At 31.9% G+C, this 25,061-nt stretch overlaps 1 pseudogene; it reads left to right on the top strand.

Moving 5' to 3' along the window:
- The first annotated feature begins 422 nt into the window (after window positions 1-422).
- Window positions 423-1,101, top strand: LOC125578095 (annotated as a pseudogene).
- The last annotated feature ends 23,960 nt before the right edge of the window (window positions 1,102-25,061 follow it).

Raw genomic sequence — 25,061 nt, 5'->3', positions numbered from 1 at the left:
CTATGCTGATTGGTTGATTTGTCCATAACAAGTTGCAGATTTTGGATGTGGACAACACTCATAGTCTCAGATGTCCTTGAGAACTTGAGTCTGACACTCATGAAGTGTGTCAAGGTTCTAAGGGAGATCCAGGCGAGTCAATCCTTCAGCTATATGAATATGGATATAATCTTTTAGTTTGTCATATTTGGTGGAGAAAATATTTATCTATCACTTTCTTGATTTTCATTGCAGAACCAACAAGATAAAGTTGGAACCAATGCTTTCGTGGAGAGGACAACTCTTGGAGCTAAATAGCCAAAATTGAATCAGTTTTTATCTACCAAGGTATGAAAATCATCTTTGATTCTGAGATTTCATGATGTACATGTAAAAAAAAAACCTTAAAAGCTTCTAAGTGTTGTGTTCACCGTGGATGACTGACTGCAGGAAGACTGATCATTCATTCTGAAATGCCTAAAGAAGTACCAAAGGTTTACAACTTTGTAACATATCTTTCATCCAAAAAAAAACCAATGCGAGACAGACATTACTTTAAGTTTCTAATCCAGAAAGTTTACTCTTTGTTTTTAAATCTGACAGGATAGAGCCAGACTACCCAGAACTGTCGAATTCAAACATACCAAAAGCAGAAGAAAACAGTGTCGAAGTCCAAGTAAAAAAAAAGTCATAGCAGGAGAATCAATGGGAAGTCAGTCCCCAGTTTACACAATACCACCAACAACGTTCTTAGGATTCGCTATTGATCCAGGAGCTCAGTTCTATCCGGATCAGGAGCTTCAAAAATCTAGGATCTCGTTTGCTCATGTTCTAGAAAGCGGTAAAGGCGGCACTGTTTTTGGCTCTTCTGAAAGTTCCTCCTGTTTTAGCACACATTGTTGTGTTTGGACCAGGGAATACGGTGGTGTTAGCATGTCCATGGAACAAGTCATTTCGTAGAAATTGAGGTTTGTTATAATAGCTGGAGAACTTATTGGTGAACAAGTGCTTCAGTAGAGTCCATTCTTGATGAATACTCAAGCCGAGATGGATATGACCATTGAAGATTATCACTATGGAAATAATGGCTTCGAATGGCGAAGTATTAGAGGTCATATATAATGATCGAAGACTAACAATAATCACTATTTTATAAAAGAAACAGTATTTTTGCACTCTGAAATATGCCACATATGATAAACTGATCAGTTTGTCGATATTTTTTTTTTCCTAAAACATGGGTGGCCTACATATTAATATCGCATGTAAACATATGACATGTCACTTAAAAAATCATCTTGAAAGAAACTGAAAGGCTTGATATGTTTCATTTTTGACTCTTTTCGAACACTTTTTTTACACTAACATTGTTAACTTAAAAAAAAAAATTTGGCCTAAGTTCTTTAACTCTTTAAATTCATAATAACATCTTATGATGTTACATCTTTCTTAAAATAATTTACAAACTTTCTGTTTTGTGTAGTATTGCATTAATATATTGATGCTTAATCTTACATCTAAATATCGTATTGATATATTTGTTCGTTGAGAACATATTTGTAAACTATGAACTTTTTAATCTTATGAATGTTCTCTTTGGGTAACATATATTTCTAGAATGGAACTTAATCTCTTTAGTATTTTATGGACATTGTTAAAGCTTGCAAAAAAGAAAGAATTTTAAAAAGAAAAAGAAGTGAGGAGATATAAAGATACAATAATCTTAATTGGTTCGTACACCATTTGGTTTTAAGTATATGAGTTTGTTATAGATGGTTGCCGAAAAAAGCTGTAGATAATAACTTTCATGACATGACTATTATTTCAAATAATTCTAAGATTACATATAGATTCTGAAATACCATACGTAAGAACTTGATTGTTAGTAAAAAAATGGAAATTCAATGATTGGAAAAGAAAACCAGTTTAGTCAGTTGTGTTTAACAATTTATTTTGTATGAGAACACAAACATGTAAGATAAAAGACTATTAGGATCATAACTAGCTTAGTTAACTCTTTATTATTGGATATATTAAAAAGATAAAAAAAATTGATAGTTATTGCAAATTTGATATATAATTTATATTTTGTAAAACGTAGTCATAACCCGGGCGTAGCCCAGAAAACTCTCTAGTATTTTTAAGTGCACATAATACACAGACGTGTAAAGCCCATTAGATACAAAAAATATGCTCAAGGCTTAGAGCATCAGCAACCGTGAACCTGCGCACAAATTCTTAGAAATAGTAATTAGAATTTTTTTATTGTTATTTTTTTTTTTAGCTGAAAAGAAGAGATAATCATTCTAGGCCCACAAACAGTGACGATACTGCATAAGAATGAATCCTTAAGCAAGGATCATTTGAACCTTTGGTGACACATAAACCTAGAAACACGGGCCTCACATAATTATTTTATTAATTTTTGAACAGTTAAGGATTACTTTAAATCCTGCGTTGCAGGTGCTCTTAGTTAAATAGGACATGTGTCACTCTCTCCTCCCTATATTTGATGATGTAGCAAGAGGAGAAAGAGTGAAGCTCTTCTCTATAGTATAAGATAGTTACATATTTACAATTAAAAACTTATATTAAATTTATATTGATGTACACTACAACATTATTTTTGAGATAATTACCGTTGAGAAATATTATATATTGTTTTTTTTCTGGCAATATATTACTCAAAACGAAGTATGATCCACAAACATGATTTAAAACAATATTTAGAGGTGTTAAGTTCTTAGAATGTGAAATTTAAAATTCAAATAAATATATAAATACATAAAAAAATATTTAAAAAAAATTAAAAAATAATTTCAAATATAAATTTTGATTTAAATTTTTTTTGAAAAAAACAAAAATAAATTCAAAAATAAAATATAAAAAAAGTTCAAATTTAAAAAGTATCATTCAAAAACATAAATTTTTTTTATTTAAATTATGATTTATTATACATATAAAGAACAAAATCATAAGAGTTCTTTTGCTACTTAATGACGAATGTATTTTTGAAAATATGAAATTGGTATACATGAAATTCCCCCAAAAATAGATTAGTTTGATAGAGTTTGTAAAATAAGCATGATGACAAGACCTTAAATATTTGATTTTGAACATTATAAATTTAGTTAATATTAAGTTATTTATTATATAATAGTATATATTAGATTTTTGAACATAAATTTAACATATTTAATTTTACTCTTAAACGTACCTGATTCTTAAAGAAATGATTTATCTAAATACTATTTCTCAAAGAAAACATGAGAAACGAACTACTCGAATCTTTCTTATTTAAAGTGTTTATATAAAAGGATATTAAAATATTCACCAACCACTGTGAACAACCAATTTGAAGCTCTTAATGCACCTAAAAATTGATTTATACTCTTTTATTCTCAATTTTTATGAACTAAAAACAACATCTCTTTCACTTTCTCTCCATATTCATCCAAAAAAACCCAAGATTTTGATTCTAAAATTTTATGGTTTATATAGCCATTGAAGCTTACGATTCTTTGGTGGGTCACTTTTGTTTGAGATTTTAGGTGCTTGGAAAAGACTTATGTGTGATAAACAAGTTATCTCACTGGTTGAAACTATGAAATCAGTTTTTTTCCAGATATGTTCGTCCAGACGACTTACATGGAAGTTTTTTGGTCAATGCAGAGGTTAATTTTGCAATTAACTTTTAAATGTGCATTTATAGACGACTTACATGGAAGTCGTCCATCTTTGTTTGTTAAAAAAAACTTCGAGACGACTTCCATGTAAGTCGTCTAGAGAAAACGGGTTAGTTTTGTATTTGACCGGATTGTGTCAGAAATTTTATTTTTTTTGGACGAGTCGTCTAGTAGAAAATTAAAAAATGAATTTTTTTTTATACCTAGACGAGTTACATGGAAGTCATCTGAGGTTAGTTTTGCAATTGAAAAATAAAACAAAAAATTTTATTTTTTTCTAGACGACTTACACGGAAGTCTTCCGTCCGGCGACTTGCATTGAAGTCGTCCATTGATTTTTTAATTTTCTACGGCACGAATTACGTGTAAGTCGTCCAGAAAAAGTCAAATTTCTGACATAATACGGTCAAATACAAAACTAACCCGTTTTCTCTAGACGACTTACATTGAAGTCGTCTCGATTATTTTTAACAAACAAAGATGGACGACTTCCACGTAAGTCGTCTAGGTTATAAATCAATTGCAAAACTAACCTAAATGGACGACTTCCTAGAAGTCTGCAAGACGACCTCTATGGAAGTTGTTTGCGTCAATGTTTAATAAACTTTCATTTTCTCTAAAACTATAAAGAATTTTTAACATTTTCTTGTTAATTCATGTCTATTAATGAATATTTTAGCTACTGAATGAAATTTATAACTTAATACGTGATATTTATGAGGTTACCAACATTCAAGTTTATTAAAGTCTCTAGCTGATCTGAGAAGACTTCCGTGGAAGTCCTCTACGCTAGTTTTTGAATAACTTGTATTTTTAAGAGTATTAAGTAACTTCAAGATATGTAAAACTCATATTTTCAAAACATGTTTTCTCCCTTAGTTTTACTAAATTTGACTAAGTTTTTCAACACAAACTTATAAAAAATGTGATGCTTTGACTAGTTACTATTGTTTGTTTCCATCTCTTAAATATTATTGTTATAGACGCTAATGATAATTATTGTTTTGAGTTGGAAGAAGGGTTAAAATGCTTCTTAAAATGTTGTATCAATATGAAGCTACCAACATTTTTGTTTATTAAGATGAGAAGAAGGCCATTGGAGTTTATTATTGCTTATGGGAGATCCAAAGATAAGAGAAAAGCTATTAAAGTCTATTATTTTATTGATTTGTAAATGTGTAAACACATTGTTAGCACATGTATTACATCTCGGGAAACATTATTACTGATTTTACAAAAAAAATGACAACTAAAAGAGTAGACATGCAAATTACAAAACAGACCACAAACAAAACTATTATAGATCATTCCTCTACAAAGACAAGTTTGGACTCCACTTGATATGGAAGAAGACTTCGTCAGAAGACTTCCAGGAAGTCCACACGACTTTTTGAAATCGTCTAGCGCATTATATTTTAGATGACTAACAGGTAAATTGTTCAAGAAGTCTTCCAGATCTGAAAAATCTGCATATCAAAAAACATTCAAATGACTTAAAAACAGAGAAAATGAGTAGAAGATTAGATAAATCTACCTTTATAGAACACACAAAAATACATATCTAAAATTAATAGATCTACCTTTAAATGAGTAGAAGATGAGAACCATCTGATTAAAAATCTGCAAAAAAAAGATAGATTAGTGAAAAAGACATGAGACAAAACTGAAAAATTCATATAAAATTTGGTGTTTTCAAGTCAAAGAGATTAGAGTGGGTTTGGAGAGTTTTAGTTTGGAAAAAAGTAAAAACTTTATACAACAGGAAGTTACCAAATGAAGAAAAATCAGACATAAAAACATAACAAAACGCTCAGATCTGTTATGAAAAAGGAAACTCCGTCACAAGACTAACAGGTAAGTCGTCCCAGAAGTCTTCTAGATCTTAAAAACCTGCACATCCAAATCCAGATCTGAAAAACGTGCATATCCAAAAACGTTCTAATGGCTTAAAAACACAGAAAATGAGTGAAAGATTAGATAAATCTACCTTTATAGAATACACAAAAATACGTATCTAAAATTGATTGATCTACCTTTAAATGAGTGGAAGATGAGAATCATGTAATGAAAAACCTGCAAAAATAAGATAAATTAGTGAGAAAGACATGAGACAAAAACAATAAATTGATATAAAGCTTAGTGTTTATAAGTTCAAAGAGATTAGAGAGAGGTTGAAAAGTTTTAGAATGATGAACATTACATTTTTGTTGCAGCCATTTGAGAGGAGGAGAGAGAATGTGTAATTTTTTCTTTATGTAGGGAGACAAAAAATCGAATTAGGTTAAAATATTTTTGATTCAGACGACTTACTTGTAAGTCGCCTAGACGACTTTAATACTTTTAGCGGAAAATTAAAATATTTTTAGCGGGAAACTAAAATAGAAGACTTACCAGACGACTACTTCCCAGACAACTTACAAGTAAGTCGTCTGGTTTAAATTATTTAAGCGGGAAAATAATTTTTAAAATAATTTTAGATGGGAATATTTGGACGACTTACTTGTAAGTAGTCCAGCTAAAATTATTCACCAGACGACATCGATAGAAGTCGTCTAGACCCTAAACATAACCCCTAAACTTAATTAACTAACTAAACACTTCATAAAATCAAATTAAACTTCAAAAATAATTACTATACACAAAAATAAACACTTAAAGGTAAAAAATTAATTTTTTCAAAACAAACATTCAAGCTTTCCAAAATCTATCCCTAAGAATACATACAATACTACAAATTATGTTGCCAAACCCTAGACCAAAGAATACTATGATTCACTACCTTATGTTGAAAACAATTTAGTTTTGTTATATTTTAATTTATATCACTTAAAACTGTTTATAATTACATGATTTTAATTTTTCGCTTATCAAAATATTTTTTAAAAAAATTAAAAATTATTTTTAAGATCAACTACACCAGAAGACTTACTTGGAAGTCGTCTAGAAGACTTCTAGCATCTCAGACGACTCAGGTGACTTACTCGGACTATATTCGTAAAAATGGCTTCGGTTTTTTTTTTGGTCACAAGGGACTGGATGTAATTTCACAAAGTTTTTAGGTTTGTATTTAAAATCAAGTTGTGAGTCATATTTGGCAAATTATCCAATAAAAATAGTTGGATTTCTCTTATAACAATTTTGTTTGAACACTTTCTAATCAACACATTTACATTTATGTATTTTGGAGGTTATTGTTGACTGTAAAATCGTATATAATATTTCCCTAACAGAATAAGTATTAAAACAGGGGGATTTGCCAAAAATGACTCAAAATTTGATTTTGAATACAAAAGTGTACCCGAAATTCAATCAAATGCAAAACTAACCCTCCGTTAGAGAAGACTTCTTTGTAAGTCTTTTCTACGATGACTTCTTTGCAAGTCTTCTCGTTCAGTAGGTCTTAAAAATAATTTTATAAAAAAATATTTTGATGGGTAAAAAATTGAAATCATGTAATAATAAACATTTCTCAATGATGTAAATTTAGTTCATCTGAAATTGAACTATTTTCAATATAGATGAGTGAATGTATATTGGCTCATGAGTCATTGGATTAGGGTTTAGTAATATATATTATAGTATTGTATGTATCTTTAGGGTTAGATTCTGAAATATTACCTTCATTGTTTTTCTTTTTCAAATTGACCCATATATGTTTAGTAACTATCTTTTTTTTTGTCATGTGTGGTAACTATCTAATAACTTCATTTAAACACTTTCGAAGTTTTTTTTTTAAGTTTAAAAAATGTTTTTTGCATAGTTAATTGTTTTTATGGTCTGGAAAACTCACAAAATACTTAAAAAGAAGTCTTCAGACACACCCCGCCTAAATTTTAGTAGAATCTATGGTTCTTGCCTAAATTGTGGAATAATTTAGGTTCCCACCTAAATCAAAGTCTTCCATAGGTCTTCTAGGAGTCTTCCATAAGTTTTCCAAAATTCTTCGAGAGAAAGTCTTCTCATTGATTAGATATTAAAAATAATTTAAGTTTTTTATAAAAAATATTTTCACGGGTGAAAATTTGAAATCATGTAATAATAAACATTTTTCAATCATGTAAATTTAGTTTATCTGAAATTGAATTATTTTCAACAAAGACGAGTGAATGTAGATTGGTTCATGAATTATTAGTTTAGGGTTTAATAACATATGTTATAGTATTGTTGGTATCTTTAGGGTTAGATTTGAAATCTTATCTTCATTTTTTTCCTTTTTTCAAATTGACCTATATATGTTTAGTAACTATCTAATAATTTGATTTAAACACTTTCTAGGTTTTTTTAAGTTTAAAAGTTTTTTTGCATAGTTATTTGATTTTAGGGTCTAGAAGACTCACATAAAACTTTAAAAGAAGTCTTTCGACACATCCCACATAAATTTTGGAATAATTTAGGTTTCCCGTCTAAATCAAAGTCTTTCATAAGTCATCCATGAGTCTTATATAAGTCTTCCATGAGTCTTCCATAAATCTTCCATAAGTCTTATGGGTCGAAAATATTTAACCTAATTGGAATTTTTGTCTCCATATATAAAGAAAATTTACATATTCTCTTTCTTCCTCTCAATTGATTGCAACAAAAATGTAATGTTTCTCACTCTAAAAATCTCCAACCCTCTCTAATCTCTTTGAACATCAAAACACCAAACTTTATATTCATTTCTCACATTTTCTTATATCTTCTCACTAATTTATCTTCTTTTTGCAGGTTTTTTATTACATGATTCTCATCTTTCACTCTTTCAAAGGTAGATCTCTAAATTTTGGATATAAATTTATGTGTGTGTTTATATGTTAGATTCTAAAAAGCTATAGATTCAACATAGTGTGACTGTTTTGTTTATTTTGTAAGCATAAAAATTTCATTTTTGAAGTTTTTCTCCGTTTTAAAGTCATTTGAATGTTTTTGAATTTGCAGGTTTTTCCAGATCTGAGAGACTTCGAAAGACCTCGAAAGAATACTCTCGAAAGATTTCTCAGAAGCCTTCTTAGAAAGTCTTCTAATGAATTTTATGCTAGAAGACTTCCCACGAAGTCTTCAGGATGTCTTCTGAAGTCTTCTGCCTAAAGTAGTATAAATTTTGGATATGTATTTTGTCTCTTTTATATATTAGATTCTACAAAATTATATATCCAATCTAATGTGATTGTTTTGTTTATTATCTAAAAATTTATTTTTGAAGTCTTTTGAATGCTTTTGAATATGCAGATTTTGGAAGACTTCTCGGATAATTGTTGGCAGAATCTTGGAAGACTCTTGGAAGACTTTTTGGGAAATCTTCTAAGGTATTTTATGGTAGAAGACTTCCCACGAAGTCTTCAGAAAGTATTCCAAAGTCTTATGCCCAAAGTGATACAAAGAGATAATGTGAAGTGGAATCCAAGCTTATCTATGTTGAGGAATAATATCTAGCTGTGTAATAATTTTGTTTATGGTCTTTTTATGATTTGTATGTGTAATATTTTAATTGTGAATTATTTTGTAAACTTTAAGAGATGTTAATCAAAAAATGGTAAATATGTTCAGGTTTTGCCAAAAGTATTTGACTCCTTAAAGTTATTGATGCAACATACCAAAAAATATTTTGACCATTCTACCCACACATAACGAAACACAACAACACAAAAACTTAGTAAAATTTGCTAAAACTAAGAAAGAAGATTTCACAAGAAATTTTAGTCAAATTCACAAAAGATCAGAATTAAATTTTAAGTGAAAGTTGAAATTTTAAATTTCATGGAAGTTAAAAAATTGTATCTTATGAGGAAGACAACACAAACAAAGAACATCAAATTAATAAAATAAAATCAACAGAGAAGAACTTCTTATGAAGTCTTTTACAAGTCTTCTATGAGGAAGACTTACAGAAGACTTCTCCGTTTAGCTAGAAACATTATTAAACATCAATGTTTGTAACTTCATAATTATCACCAATTAAGTTATAATTCAACTCAGTAGACCTATTATTGACCAATAAACATGAATTAGCAAAAATATATTAAAAATTCATTTTAATTTTGGATAAATTTGAAGTTTAATAAAGATTTACGTATAAGATTTTTTTTGAAGTCATCCACAGAAGACTTCAAAAGAAGTCTACTCTGTGTAGACTTCAAAAGAAGTCTACTATTTAGATCATTTTTGCAATTGCGAATTTACGAAAGAAGACTTCTTTAGAAGTCTACTGTATATAAGTCATCATTGGAAGTCTTCCTTTGTAAATATTGGCTTACTTTTGAAATTGAAATTTTTTGCGAAATTTTCTCTCGAATAAACATGTTATTTTTGAATTTGACCGAAGTTAGTCAGAATTTTGACTTTTTGTAGAAGACTTTTAAGGAAGTCTACCTGGAGAATACTTTAAAAGAAGTCTTCTCTAAGTATTTCGGAAGTCTTCTCAATGTTGCAAAAAGTCTGCTGGGTTAGTTTTGCAATTGACTATATTTGACTTTTCGAGAGAAGACTTCTTTAGATGTCTTCCGTCGGATGACTTCTCTAAAAGTCTTCTCTCGCGAGCAAATGTTTGACCAAAATCCAGAATTAAACTCGAAGACTTAAATTTCTTACTATTATTTTTCAATTGCAAAAGTAACTCACGCAGACATCTTCCACATTGAGAAGACTTAGGGAAGACTTTCAGAAGTTTTCTAGAAAAAATATAATTTCTGACCAACTTCGGTCAAATTTAAAAGTAACATGTTTATCCGAGAAGAATTCTAAAGATGTCTTCTATGAGAATTTTGAAACTTTTTTGGTTACAAAGGAAAGTTAGAAGACTTCTATGGAAGTCTTCTAATAAAAACACACAAAAGGTCAATTGCAAAACTAACATATGCATTGACCAGAAGAATTCTAAAGTAGTCTTCTCGATGAAAAATATTGAACTCGTGATTTGACTTGAACTAAAAATAAAATGCACGTCGCGATTTCATACCTTGAACTCGTGAGATGTCTTTGGTGGTTTCTCCAATCACCTAGAACTTCACCACAACAGCTACCTACTCGTTAATCACCAAGAATCGTGAACTTATGAACCTTACATAATTTGTAATCAAAATCTTCAGTTTTTGATGAATTTTGAGAGAACGCGTAAGATATGTGGTTTGTGTGGATTGGAAATGAAAAAGGATGAGAACAAATCGAAACTTTAGAGCATTAACTCTATCGATTTGGTAGTTCATGTTGGTTGAGGTTTTTATGTCAATGGCAAAGTTGTAAATATTTGGTGAAGATGAGGATAGTAAGGTAAAAGCCTTATTTTCGGAGAAAAAAGAGTAACGGTATTTTCGTGAATAACTAGAACTTCTAGGGTGAATAGGACAAAACAAAGTTTCAAAAAAAACATATGTTATTTTTGTGTTTGACTTGAAATTTTGAGTCATTTTTGAAAGAACCCCTATTAAAATATCAAACCAATTACCCAAATTCAGTTAACGAGTTGCGCAACATTTGGTGTATGTATCATGCAAAATAAGTCTTTCATAAATTTTCTAAAGTTGTGATCTCACATTTAAAAAATATTCAACCAAATCTTATCAAAATAAAAGAGTATTCGATAAAATAATTTTGATTATCTAATAAATAGAGATCACTCTGTAAACATATCATAAAATCTTTCTTTTGTGATGACAAAAAAAAAACAAATCTTTCTTTTGTTTCCGTATTTTTAATTAAAATTTTGAAATACATAAAATTAATTTATAGATTTCCCATAACAACTTCAAACTTTTTATCCCTTTACATAAAAAGAAACATGAAACAATATAATATCCCATAAAAATATTGATTAACTAATATAAAACCACTATCTTAAAATACTATAAAATCTTCAAATTTTCCATATATTTGTTTAAAACTTCTTAATACACGAAATTAAGTTATATTTTCGGTACCATTACAACTCCAGACCTTTAGTTAACTATACGACTTGGATATAGATTTACCTTAACAGCTTTCAAAAGATCTAAAATAATAAACGATAAATTTGAATATTTTTAAATTGTCATAAAACGCAAATAAATTACTAAATTCACAAGTTATTTTTATTACTTATGCTTATAAATATGAGTTAATATAAAATATATACCAAATCAGTTGAACTTTGCATATGTTAAGTTGTCTAATAATTAACTCAAAATAAATGAAGTAAATGTATAATAAAAATCTACAAATACATGTCATGGTTTGAAATCATTAATAAGATGACAAAATTAATAAGATGACAAAGATGTAAACTATAATATTATTAGATTTAAATAAATCATATAAACATTTGATATATAGTCAATATTAAAAATATTTGTTACTAACGATGTTATAACAAGATTTTATATTTATAACATTGAAAATAAACATCCGTGCGATTGCGCGGAATCAAGATATAGTGCTAATTTAAAGAAATAAACTAATGGGCCATATATGTCATGAAAGGGCTTCTATGTGCGATGTTGCGAGTGGCATAAAGCCTATTTTGTGGTTTACTAACTTTAATTCGACATGTGTAATACACTATATTATGCTTGGATAATTAGATTTTCTGATTATATTTAGGAATTCCGATTTATAAGTAGATAGATGAGCCAACTTCTCGTGTGCCCCAAATATAAAATGCCAAATTTCTTATAGGTTCCTAGAGTCTCCTATGCCCTTATTTCATAATTCTTTTTTGATCATAATCCAAATTCCCAAATCAAATCCTTCCCGGTCATCAAAACTAAACCCTAACCCTCCCTATGGATTAGTGAACCCATGGACAAATATTTAAATTCTATACCTTTCAAATTCAGAAAAAAATATTTTAAAATCGTTTTTAATCACATTTTGATGATTTTTTTCGAAAATATGGAAAACAATGTTTTTTGATTTTTGAAATATTTTTATCAAATTCTATAAATCAAATAAAAAATATTAATGTTTCCATTTTAATTTTATGATTTTTCGTTTGACATATAAAATTAAAAGAACAAAAGTGTACTTTTGAGATTGTGTTATGAAATATAGGGGTATGAGAGGATTTGTCTCGTAGATTAAGCATGATTAGATTTCATAATTTATATCTAAAATTTACGTACTGCTTAAAAACAAAAAACAATCTCGCTTTTTATGAGATTATATCTAATCTATTAAAACATAAGTACAAACCTAAACTAACCCTCAAATTTTCACAATATTTACAATCCAATGCCATTGAAAATTAAATAAACATGCTTTTAAATAATTATTGTATTTTTCTATTTTATTAAAACATTTCCTCAATCAAGTTTGGCTAAATTTTTGTGATCAACGTATTTCCGAAAATGATTTAGCTAAATTTTTGAAAAATTCAGGTTTAAAAATGTTTTTTTAATAATATAATATAATATATCCCAAGTATCATATAAACTCCACACATTTAGTTTGTAAAGCTTAAAATATAGGATCAATTTGGTGGATATTCATAAGGAGAGAAACAATGAAGAAAATAACCATGCTATGATTCGAACCCACGGAAACGACAGGTTTTGGCCCAAATTCCCAAAACAAACCCTGAAGAGCGCGTGCGCATAGAGAAGCATAATCCAGTAAATTTGCATGTGCGTATTTATCTTGTGTACCAAACCGATAAATAGTATGGGAAGTCATTTCAATATCCCACCCACAGGTGAATAATTCAAACGAGGGGAAATTCCTGCTCATAAAGAACGTGTGGTGTGAACTGCGGACAGCTGGCATCCATCAAAATATAATTTATAACTTATATTAACAGAAGCGGAACTATACTGGGAGAAGGGTAAAAATAGACTGTGTAAAAGTTAAAAAATGTTTGAAGAAGAAGCAGCGGGAGAGTAAAAGCACAAGGAGACAACTACCAGGTTTGAACTTTCTATATTAAAGCGCTTTAAATGTTGCTATGTTGGTTGGGTGGGTTAGTACTATGATAGGGAGGGTAACTTATATAAGGAGCACCAGGCCGATAGGTTAAATAAGTATGCGACTCTGTTAATAATGGGAGATGAAAGAGGTTCTGACGGAGCAAAAGTGTTGACAAACAAGTAGAGTATAGGACTATACTATATATGTAAACTTCATAAAATTTCTTGAACTCATAGCTGCTTTCACCCCTGACAATGCAGATGACGGAGCAGGACACCGTTATGCGATTAACCGGATCGTGGGTCCGCGAGGAAAACAGAAGATGGATTTTTGATTCCCTTTCAGAACAAGGCAAGCATAGCATTGACCTCTTCCCTGACCTGGAGTATGAAGAGTTGGTTTAAATGGTTAAGGATACCCTAGGGATCGTTGCAAAGAACGTGTCATTCAAACTTTCATACCAATTTCTCTCATGGATGCAGATCGACAATGGTGATGGTTCCACACCACAGTACATCTCAGAACACGATGCCGTGGAGGCGTTTGTTCAGATGCGATGTAAAATAGAGGAGGTTAACTTGTTTGTTACCATCTCGGAGCATATAGATGGTATAACAACGAGTAAAACAAGACCACCATTTGCTAATGTTACTGACCAAGCGCTAATACTCAACGAAGCTGAAATCGAGAATGCATCAGACGACATTTTGGAGGATGCGTGGCTGGATTTTGCGATGTTTGAAACGCCATTGACTTGTCCACAACAGAAAAACGACGTGGGTGGGAGTTTTGTGGTTCAACGAAGTCAGACTATTCCATACTCACAAAGTGGTATAGTCATACGGGAACCAATCATTCGTCTAGTAAGCCCTCAAACCGAAGCTAGATGCAAAGGAAAAGAGAAAGCGGTAGCCACTGAAGGGAACAAATGTGGCCGCGACGTGCAGTTCCTTCTCCCCGAGACGTCAACAAACAACGGTGTGGGTGGGGGAAATGGGGAAAGTAGTAGAGCGGTTAGGCGTCGTCTTTTTGAGGACCCAATGGAAGCCAACAACGCAGCGATAGGAAGGGATGGACAGACCGAAACACAAGCTGATCCCATAGAATCACCAACTACTGCAGAACCATCCGGTGTGGCCCAACAAAGCAGCCTCTACACCTGGACGCGCTTTCAGGACTTGTTACATGACCTACTAAACGACGAGAGCACTGAGCCGGTACTATTTGCACGAGATGCGGCACCTGTTATTGACAGCGGTGAAGTAGATGGTTAGTTTTCTAGTGGACTATACTATAAATATACATAGTATAGATATAGAAATGAGCCAACATTTTCATTGTATTGCAGGCATCGATGCTGCTCTTGAAGCTATACCTTATGAAGGCGACAATCTTTTCGTTGGGCAAGTGTTCATGTCCAAGAGCGACTGCAAAATCAAAATTGCTATTCTGATTTGTGTTACTATTGACTGGCCATGGCGCGTCTACGCAGCGAAAGTTGATGGCAGTGGCAACTTCCAGATACGTCAAGCAACCCTGACGCACAGCTGTTCCGTGGATGCACGCCGCAACTATCATAAGCTGGCAACGACACAAGTCATTGGTGAGCTAATACAAATGCGTTTTATCGGAATTAAGCACGGCCCAATGCCAGCTACAATTAGGAAGCTGATGCTTGACGACTTCCATGTTAATGTATCCTACTGGAAATCTTGGCGTTTTCGGGAAATTGCAATGGAAACTGTCTTAGGATCAATGGCGGGAAACTACGCCCTCATGCATGCTTACATGGGCCTCCTGCAGACAATAAACCCGGGCTCACTATTTCCCGGCACAGAAATCGATATTCCTGCAGCTTCTGCGCACAGAACCATACAACGTGTAGCACTGCGTTAAACACTTGTGTCCTCAAATATTAACAAATTAATATACAAAACACTACCTTTTCCTAGATCTGCCGTTCCTTCTGCTGCCGGCATCCGAAGTGGTACTAAAACTTCCTTCTTGAGTGCAACCATTTCTTGGGTAATGTGGGTTTTAATAATTCCTAACAAAGGCCCTGCTCGTGCCTGCAGTTCATTTGCCAAACATTGCACTAGGTTTGGTACATCCAACGTCAACCCATGCCCACCCCCTAATCCATGACCATCATTAGTTGACGCTTGCCCATGTTTCCCCTCAGAATCTCCTAAACGGTCGGGGCCATTACCACCCTTCCATTGTTTTGCATTACTTGCCTTCACACCCCCACGCCATGTGTTGATTTCAAAAGGGAAGCCCTCGCGAATCAAGGCGACCATGTGAGCAACGCGCATATCGTCAACCTCATAAGGGAATGGAGGTATGTCAGAAGCTTCACATAGTATCGAGCGAACTGCAGCCTGAAAAAAACAAAACCGTGGATGTTCAATGTTTCTCAAATAAGACGGATGGTTAAGGTAAGATTGTAAAGCTGGGAACCGCATACTTGACCAATAAGCTCAAGGTTCCGAACAGTTACAACATTGATTTTAACAGTCTTCGCACACACACCATCAACAATGTCTTCTATGGGAAGCGCGTCATCCAGCAGCGCCTCCCCTAAACGTGAGTCTGTAATAATTTGTGGGCAGCTGCAAACTGTTACTAAAACCATAGCATGCGAAAACCCTTGTATGGCCAGTGTGTCTTGGGCCAATTGGCCGGCTGCCCTAATCTTCCCGCATGGAACGGTCAACAGAAATGACTCCCTTCCCCAAGGATACTCCATAAACATCCGCATATCACTCAACATCTCAACCACATCTGGCCTTATATGCGTTGAACCACTAGTTGGGCAGAGAATACCTTCTACTAGCAGGATAAGATACAAACGCAATCTCGTCTCCTCATCTTTGTATTTTTCTTTTTGGCTCAACCTGCATATAATCCACTCCGGGGTTATCGTATCCTCGCTGCCAAACAATGCTTGCCAGATCACTCCATCCCTACCTACTTGCTTTGCCCTTTTTTCGCTTTTCCCGTCCGCTCGTAACCTACGTTGGGGGTAGGAGGTGTCCCACAATTGAAACCTGTCACTAAGGCGAAGTCAGCAAATACCATATCGTATTGGCTTCCCCGCAAACAACCACCACAGCTCATACAACTTTCGGGTCAACAACTGACGTGACAACAGCTGGTGTGCAAACATCACTGAAAATGTGTGCACTCCCATCAGCATTAGTTGTCTAAATTGAGATTCAACCAACATCTCCTGCTGAGCATCTGAAAGTGCTGCTTTAACAACCTCAATCCACCGTAAGTTGAAGTAATTGTTAATCCATTTTCGGTCCGTCGGTTCATACCCTGTTTGAAACAAACGTTCCGGCAAACCAACCTCTTCCATCCTGACAATGGCAATAAAGTTCATGTAAGTCAACGCAAATATGATCTCAGTATTATATGGTTATACAAGGCACGTTTATAGCATAAACCGCAAAACACGTTATACCATACTACATAAACAATAACTATAGTCAACCAAAGGCATTGGTTTACGGTTGGTCTTTTAGTTAGGTGATACAATACTATACAGCCATTAGTTCAGTCCCTCCGATAAATTATATGATGTGATACCTACAGTCAACTCGGAAAGGGACTATACTATTTTTGTATATCGAAAATCATATAACCTACAGTCCAGAAATTTAACTTAGCCACCTCTCAAATTTTCGGAACCGTAAACCCTAGGTTTGTTTCACCGGAGGATATACTCAACAATTACCTTGCAATGACGACGCCGCAGAAGTCAATACCCGAGATCTGCAATCAATTGAGGAGGTTTCTGTCAATTTCACAAAACCCGAGCCGTCCAAAACGAGATACTACGGACGTTTGAACCGAAAAAACTGACTGACGTGTATTCATTCACGGTCGATATCGCTCTCCGTAAGCCAGATCGAAACGAAATCCAATAGCAACGTTAGCGAAAAAATCTCCGGTCTCTAGAGCGGTCGGGGTCTCGTTTGTGTAATGGTTATAATGGACAGTAAAACGGTTCAGTTTCCTGGATAAATAAATCTGTAAGAGCTAGTGGGCCCAACAACTTTCTCACGCGCAGACGGGGGCATTATTGACATTATATATAAACACACCGCTTATATTGTAGCGTACCATATGCTATGGTTAGACTCTTAGTTTCTTTTTCTTCTATGGTTATGTGTTCAAATTCCCCTAAAATATATGTATTTTAAATTTTTAAAAATATATGTTTAACCACTACCATTAATTATTTTAAAAATAAATGATTTCATCTATGAGTGATTTTCACTCTAGGTCACTTTCCATCTTTTTATTACATAATAAGTCACTTCTTGCTATTGGGGTAGTTTTTGTGACTAAAATCCAAACAATTGCTAACTAATCTTATTCTTCTAACTAGAGTGGTCCCACCAATTTTAAGCTTTGTCATTTTCCTTCTCTCTCTCTCTCCGTAGCAAGAAAAATAACTTTAATTGTAGACACAAGAAAATTTTGAATCTGAAAATAAAGAGATACACGACGGTGAGGATGAAGCTATGAAAGAGTGACCGTTGTGGTCTCTTTGAGCTCACCTGGTCGGATTCTCGTTGCGTCGTCGTCACCTTAAACACGAACCACTCAAATTCAAGCTTTTCTCTTCGGCAACTCTTCCTTCTCTGCCTTGATTTGTGCCCTGCAACTCATCTGTACCGTTTCCGTCTCGTCTTCTCTTAAGACGTCATACCCCCAAATCCGTAGTAGTTTTCTTTGTCATCTCCTTCGCTGTATCTACATATCTTCATCTCCTCTGCTGTGTTTCTACAACTTTCCCTACGTCGTCACCTTGTCTCTTCGCCGCGGCACTGTTTCGAGAAGCTAGAGAACATCAATGGCTACTTTTATTTTTTGCAACTTTGGTCCTTCGTGTTTTATATAACTTTGGTTTTGCAACTTTGGTCCTTTATGGACAGATTGCTATTGTTGGGTTTCAGGATGAGTGATATAATCTTACTGTAATCTGATATTGAAACGTTTAAACAGTTTATGTAATCGACGAAGAATAAGATGATCTTTAGCCCTCTCTTGTTCATTAAACAAACTTATTAAATCATAAAAAAAACTGAGAAATTTGCTGTACATGTGTACACATTTAACATTTTGTTGTATGTACGGTGAAAACATGAATTTGTCAACGAACAAAGTGTACACATGTACATTTGTGAACAAGCGTACATATGGCAATGTCCATACTAATGTAATTGTGTACACACATACGAATTAGTATACATATGAACAATGTACAAATGTTAAAACATACAATAGATTTATAAAGTTTATATATGAAAAGTTTACACATGTACACTTGTGAACCAATGTACATATGGCAATGTCCACATATATTTTATTATCCACGTGTACACATATATTTTATTGTCCACGTGTACAAGGTTTTACAAAAACTACATGTACCAGGTTTTGCGAAAAATCACATATCTACCAGTATGTTTGTACATTGCTCTTATGATATTTGATGATCTTAGTATTTTTGGTATAGTTGCTAAAAAATATATTTTAAGTAACTTGTTTTAATTCTTAGATCGTTATAGTTCTCATTATATTTATATATTGAATTTGTTTGTTCAATATTCATATCATATGGGATAAAAATAAATTTTAAAATTTCATTTTTTGTCAACTTTAGAAATTCAATTAAATCATTTATATCATTCCATTCATAATATAGTGTCCACATGGACATCCAAAGCCATTGATTTTTCTTTGGAGTTTTGTGTTTACTTTTATGGAAAACATTAACAATATTTGGTGTCCAAACTAGCATAGAAAAATTATCAGTGTGAACATATGAATTATTATTTTCAACAATGACATCTCATGATTTTTATGGTTTTAACATATGTTTTAGTTTATTTAAATTATTTACGATGCGTTTTGATGTTGTTGTATGTATGTGTTCATTTGCATATTATAAGGGCTCGGAAGCACAATTGGAAGTTTGAAATTAGTTCAAGAGGACTTATACGAAAATCTGAGAGTTTGGGTTCACATTGAGAAGAACAGAAATGTTCAAGGACCAAACATGCAAAAAAGGAGAAGTTTGGCTTGGAAACGATCGATCTATGTCTTCATCACCAAAACCAATCAATCATGGATTAACTAGAGGTCGGTGCTGGCTTATCACAGAGTCATGTTCACGGATCGAGCTTGAGCATGACTTGAAGATGAATCGAGACGACGAAGGTGGATCTGTAGTCGGAGATCGCCGCGGTGGCTCTCCGTCGTCGCGCTGAGAGATCCTGGTTGCAGTCGGGACAAGAAGACACATAGGGCCTAGCGATTTGATGCGGTTGCAGCCAACACAGTAACAATAACGCTCCAATCTTTCTTCATTAACGACAAGATCTCACGGCGGACAGGAGACACCGCGGAAGAGAAGCCCCAAGGAGAATGAAGACCACTGCGGTGGATGAAGCTCGCCGTGGCTCTGAAGATTCCGGTGGACAGTTCGGCGAGTCCCGGTGTCTATGGTGTGACGGTGAAATCTCAGTTATGTTTTAATAAAAAAAACCTGATAAAGATGAAGAGAGTGTTCAAAATAATAAAAATAAAAAAAATGAAGAGAAAAGTAACGAAGAGAATGGGACCACCATTTATAAAAGGAGAGAAGAGAGTGTGTGGAAAGAGAATAGTTCAGTTTTAGTTAGAAAAGCTAACGACAATTTGATCAAATAGTTAGAGAAAGTGTGTGGGTAGAAGAAAATGTCCTAGGATGTTATTAAAACTGTAAATGTGACCTACAATGTAATACTTTCATCTATCTATGGTAAGGCTCAACTATATTTGAATTACTTGTATAATAATATGGATTTTTTATTATTTAATATTCATTTTAATATATCTAAATGTTGCCTAAAGTATATATATTTCAAATATATCTAAAATATATTTTTATTCTTTAATAAAATATATATTTCAAATATTTCTAAAATATATTTTAACAAGAAATTTATCTATATACAGTTTTAAATATCATAAAATTACTTATAAAATAATATTTAATGTTTATAATGGAATATTTCTTTTCTGATGTATCTAAATCTCGCCTTATGACCCATATGAAATCAAAATATTTAAAGTATTATATAGTTGGGAAACGATTTCGTGTTAAGAGACACATTACTCAAACATATCAATGGTTCAATGTTTGTCGAAATTTAAATAAGGCACATGGATCAATATTTGTTTCCAACATGTAAACTATTTCACTATGATGTTTATAAGAATTTTAAAATATGATAAATATTTAAAATATAAACTAGTAATCCTTTAAATAATATTTTATATATAAAAGTGAAAATAAATATCCGTATGGGCGTGCGGGTCAAGTTCTAGTTATAACTTATAAGTGAAACACCATATATTGCACAATCACAATTTTAAAAAATTATAAAATTTCCCACATCTCTTACTATTATTATTTGCACCAAATATATTAACACAACATTAGATAGTCTATACATGCTTTTACAAAACAATTGTACATTTTTAATTCAAACCAATTGTAAATTTTAGAATTATAAAAAATTATTTTATATAGTTTTTTTGCAAATAATAAAGGGGACTTTATGTTTATCACTTTCATATTACCACTTTTCATCTTTACGACCACTAAATGGACATTTTCAAAAATACATTATTCATTAAGCGGCAAAAGACATTTATATCCTTGTTCTATATATATATAATAAATTATTATTTAAATAAAAATAAAAAAATAAAGAAATATTTTTTTATGTTTTTGAATTATTTTGTTTCAAATTCCAATTTTTAATAACACTATTTTCTCTGAATTGTTTTTTTACTTTCTTTTTAAAAATCAAAATTTATGTTTGAAACTAATTTTAATTTTTTTACATTTTTAAATATTTATTTATATATTTATTAGAATTCTAAATTTCACATTCTAAAACCCTTACCCCACCCATCAACTCTAAACACTAAGTATAGATTAGTTAACCCTAGGGGTATAAGTGTCTTTTACGCTTTATTAAAAATAATGATAAAAGTGATTATTTTAAGCATGTAAAGCGGTATTATGAAATTGAATAGTGTAAACATGAATGTGGTATTTGTGAGAATTTCTCAATAATAAAACTAATGAAATTAGTTATGCAAATATATATATATATATATATATACATACTGTTTTCTAATATTTTCAAGACTTGAGTTTTTTAAAAGATAAATTTGATAATCTATATTACTTTATATGAAATTATATGTCACATAATTTTGAATATCTAATATATATATATATATATATATATATATATATATGTATGTAAACTGCCTTCAGATAAATATGAAATGTTATTTATTATTTTTGTATTTTTGGATACACTGAATCCGTTGAAATTAATCCGAAAAATTATTTACTATTTTATTATCATAAGCAAAAAAATCAGCATAAGTAATACAGATAAGGATTAATAAATATAGCTATACTACCAATTTAAATTTTTGTAAAAAAAATATTTAAAATATAGAATTTGATTACTAATATTTAAGTAATTACTTTTAATCAAAATCAGAAAAACTAATAAATAAAAATATCTAAATTTAATGATAACATATAATAGATGGTATATAAAATAAGAAAAATAAGTTTAATAAAATTATTGTTAAAAATCCAAAATTGAAAGTTAATAGTTTTATTTATGGGCTTTTCGTAAAATTCTCCATTCTTATGAACGAAACACAACATCTCTCTCACATTCTCTCCACATTAAGCTAAAAAAATTCAAGATTTTGATTCTAAATTTTTTATGGTTCATAGAATTAAAGAAGCTAACGATTCTGGGTGGGTCACTTTCGTTTGAGATTATGTGTTTTTGGAGAAGCCTTATGTGTGCCAAAGAAATTATCTCACCAATTTAAGGTATGAAATCGAGTTTTTTCCAGATCTGTTCGTCAGGTAAGTCGTCTGGCTGTAGACGACTTTCCTGGAAGTCGTCTAGTCAATGCAGAGGTTATTTTTGTAATTGGCTTTGAAATCTGTTTCCTGAGACGACTGAAAGTTAGGTCGTCTTGTTTTGTTTGGTTACAAAAAAAAATCTCCAAAGAACCTAGACGACTTACATTTCAATCATCATAGGTTAGTTTTGCATTTGCCTGGATTATTTCAGAAGTTTGACTTTCCTGGACGACTTATATTTCAGTCGTCTGGTGAAAATTGAAATATCAATATTTTATTAAAACTAGACGACTTACAATTAAGTCGTCATAGGTTAATTTTGCAATTGAAAAAAAAAACTGCAATATTTAATTATACCTAGACAACTTACAATTCAGTCGTCCGCCCGACGACTTACATGTAAGGTGTCCAGGATTTTATTCCGAGATTTTTGTCAAACCTCGTAAATCCTGGACGACTTACATGTAAGTCGTCGGACGGACGACTGAATTGTAAGTCGTCTATATATAATTAAATATAGAAGTTTTATTTTTCATTTGCAAAACTAACCTATGACGACTTAATTGTAAGTCGTCGAGTTTAAATAAGTTATTGATATTTGAATTCTTCACCAGACGACTGAAATGTAAGTCGTCCAGGAAAGTCAAACTTCTAAAATAATCCAGTCAAATGCAAAACTAACCTATGACGATTGAAATGTAAGTCGTCTAGCTTTTTTGGAGTTTTTTTTTGAACCAAACAAAAGTTGACAACTTATTTTTTCAGTCGTCCCAGATAACAGATTTCAAAGTCAATTGCAAAAATAACCTCTGCGTTGACCAGACAACTTATATTTTAGTCGTCTGGAAGACTTAGATTGAAGTCGTCCGCGTCGACCTAAATGGACGACTTCTGTGGAAGTCTACTAGATGACTTCCGTGGATGTCGTCTACGTCAATATTTAATAAACTTGCATTTTCTCTAAAACTATAAAGACTTTTTAACATTTTCTTGTTAATTCATATTTATTAATGAATATTTGGACTACTGAATGAAATTTATAACTTAATTAGTGATATTTATGAGGTTACCAACATTCACGTTAATTAAAGTTTCTAACTGATCCGAGAAGACTTCCATAGAAGTCTTATCCGCTAGTTTTTAAGTCTTCTCCGCTTGTTTTTGAATAACTTGTATTTTTAATAGTGATAAGTAACTTCAAGATATGTAAAACTCATATTTTCAAAATATATTCTCTTAGTTTTACTAAATTTGACTAAGTTTTTCAAGACAAACTTTTAAAAATATGATATGCTTTGACTAGTTACTATTGTTTGTTTCCATCTCTTAAGTATTATTGTTATAGACACTAATGATGATTATTGTAATGAGTTGGAAAAAGGGTTAAAATGCTTTTTAAAATGATGTGTCAATATGAAGCTACCAACATTCTTGTTTATTAAGATGAGAAAAAAAGGCTATTGTAATGAGTTAGAAGAAGGGTTAAAATGCTTTTTAAAATGATGTATCAACTGAAGTCTATTATTTCATTGATTTGTAAATGTGTAAACACATTGTTAGCACATGTAATACATCGTGGGAAACATTATTACTGATTTTATAAAAAATCCACAACTAAAAGAGTAGACATGCAATTCACAAAACAGACCACAAACAAAACTATTATAGATCATTCTTCTACAAAGACAAGCTTGGACCCCACTTGATATGAAGAAGACTTTGTCAGAAGACTCCCAGGAAGTCCATACGACTTCCAGACGACTTCCAGGAAGTCCAGACGACAGAAATAGAAGTCCAGACGACTTCCAGACGACTTCCAGACGACTTCCAGGAAGTCCAGACGACTTCCAGACGACTTCCAGACGACTTCCAGGAAGTCCATACGACAGAAATGGAAGTCCAGACGACTTCCATTTCAGTCGTCTGGAAGACTTCCTGGAAGTCGTCTAGTGCATTATATTTTAGACAACTAACAGGTAAGTCGTCCTATAGGTCTTCCAGATCCAAAAAACCTGCATATCAAATCCAAATCTGAAAAACCTGCATATAAAAAAACGTTCAAATGGCTTAAAACAGAAAAAATGAGTGGAAGATTAGATAAATCTACCTTTATAGAACACACAAAAATACATATCTAAAATTAATAGATCTACCTTTAAATGAGTGGAAGATGAGTACCATCTGATTAAAAACCTGTAAAAAGATAGATTAGTAAGAAAGACATGAGACAAAACTAAAAAATTCATATAAAGTTTGGTGTTTTCAAGTCAAAGAGATTAGAGAGAGGTTGAAGAGTTTTACAATGATGAACAATACATTCTTGTTGCACCCATTTGAGAAGAGGAGAGAGAATGTGTAATTTTCTCTTTGTATAAGGAGACAAAAAATCCAATTAGGTAAAATATTTTTGATTCAGACGACTCAGAAGACTTTAATATTTTTAGCGGGAAATTAAAATATTTTTAGCGAAAAACTAAAATAGAAGACTTAAATTATTTAAGCGGTAAAATAATTTTTTAAAAAATTTTAGGCGGGAATATTTTGGACGACTTACATGTAAGTCGTCTGTTTTA

This window comes from Brassica napus, chromosome A9, assembly GCF_020379485.1.
Source record: "Brassica napus cultivar Da-Ae chromosome A9, Da-Ae, whole genome shotgun sequence".
NCBI lineage: Eukaryota > Viridiplantae > Streptophyta > Magnoliopsida > Brassicales > Brassicaceae > Brassica > Brassica napus.
This window is presented reverse-complemented; position numbering and strand designations above follow the sequence as displayed.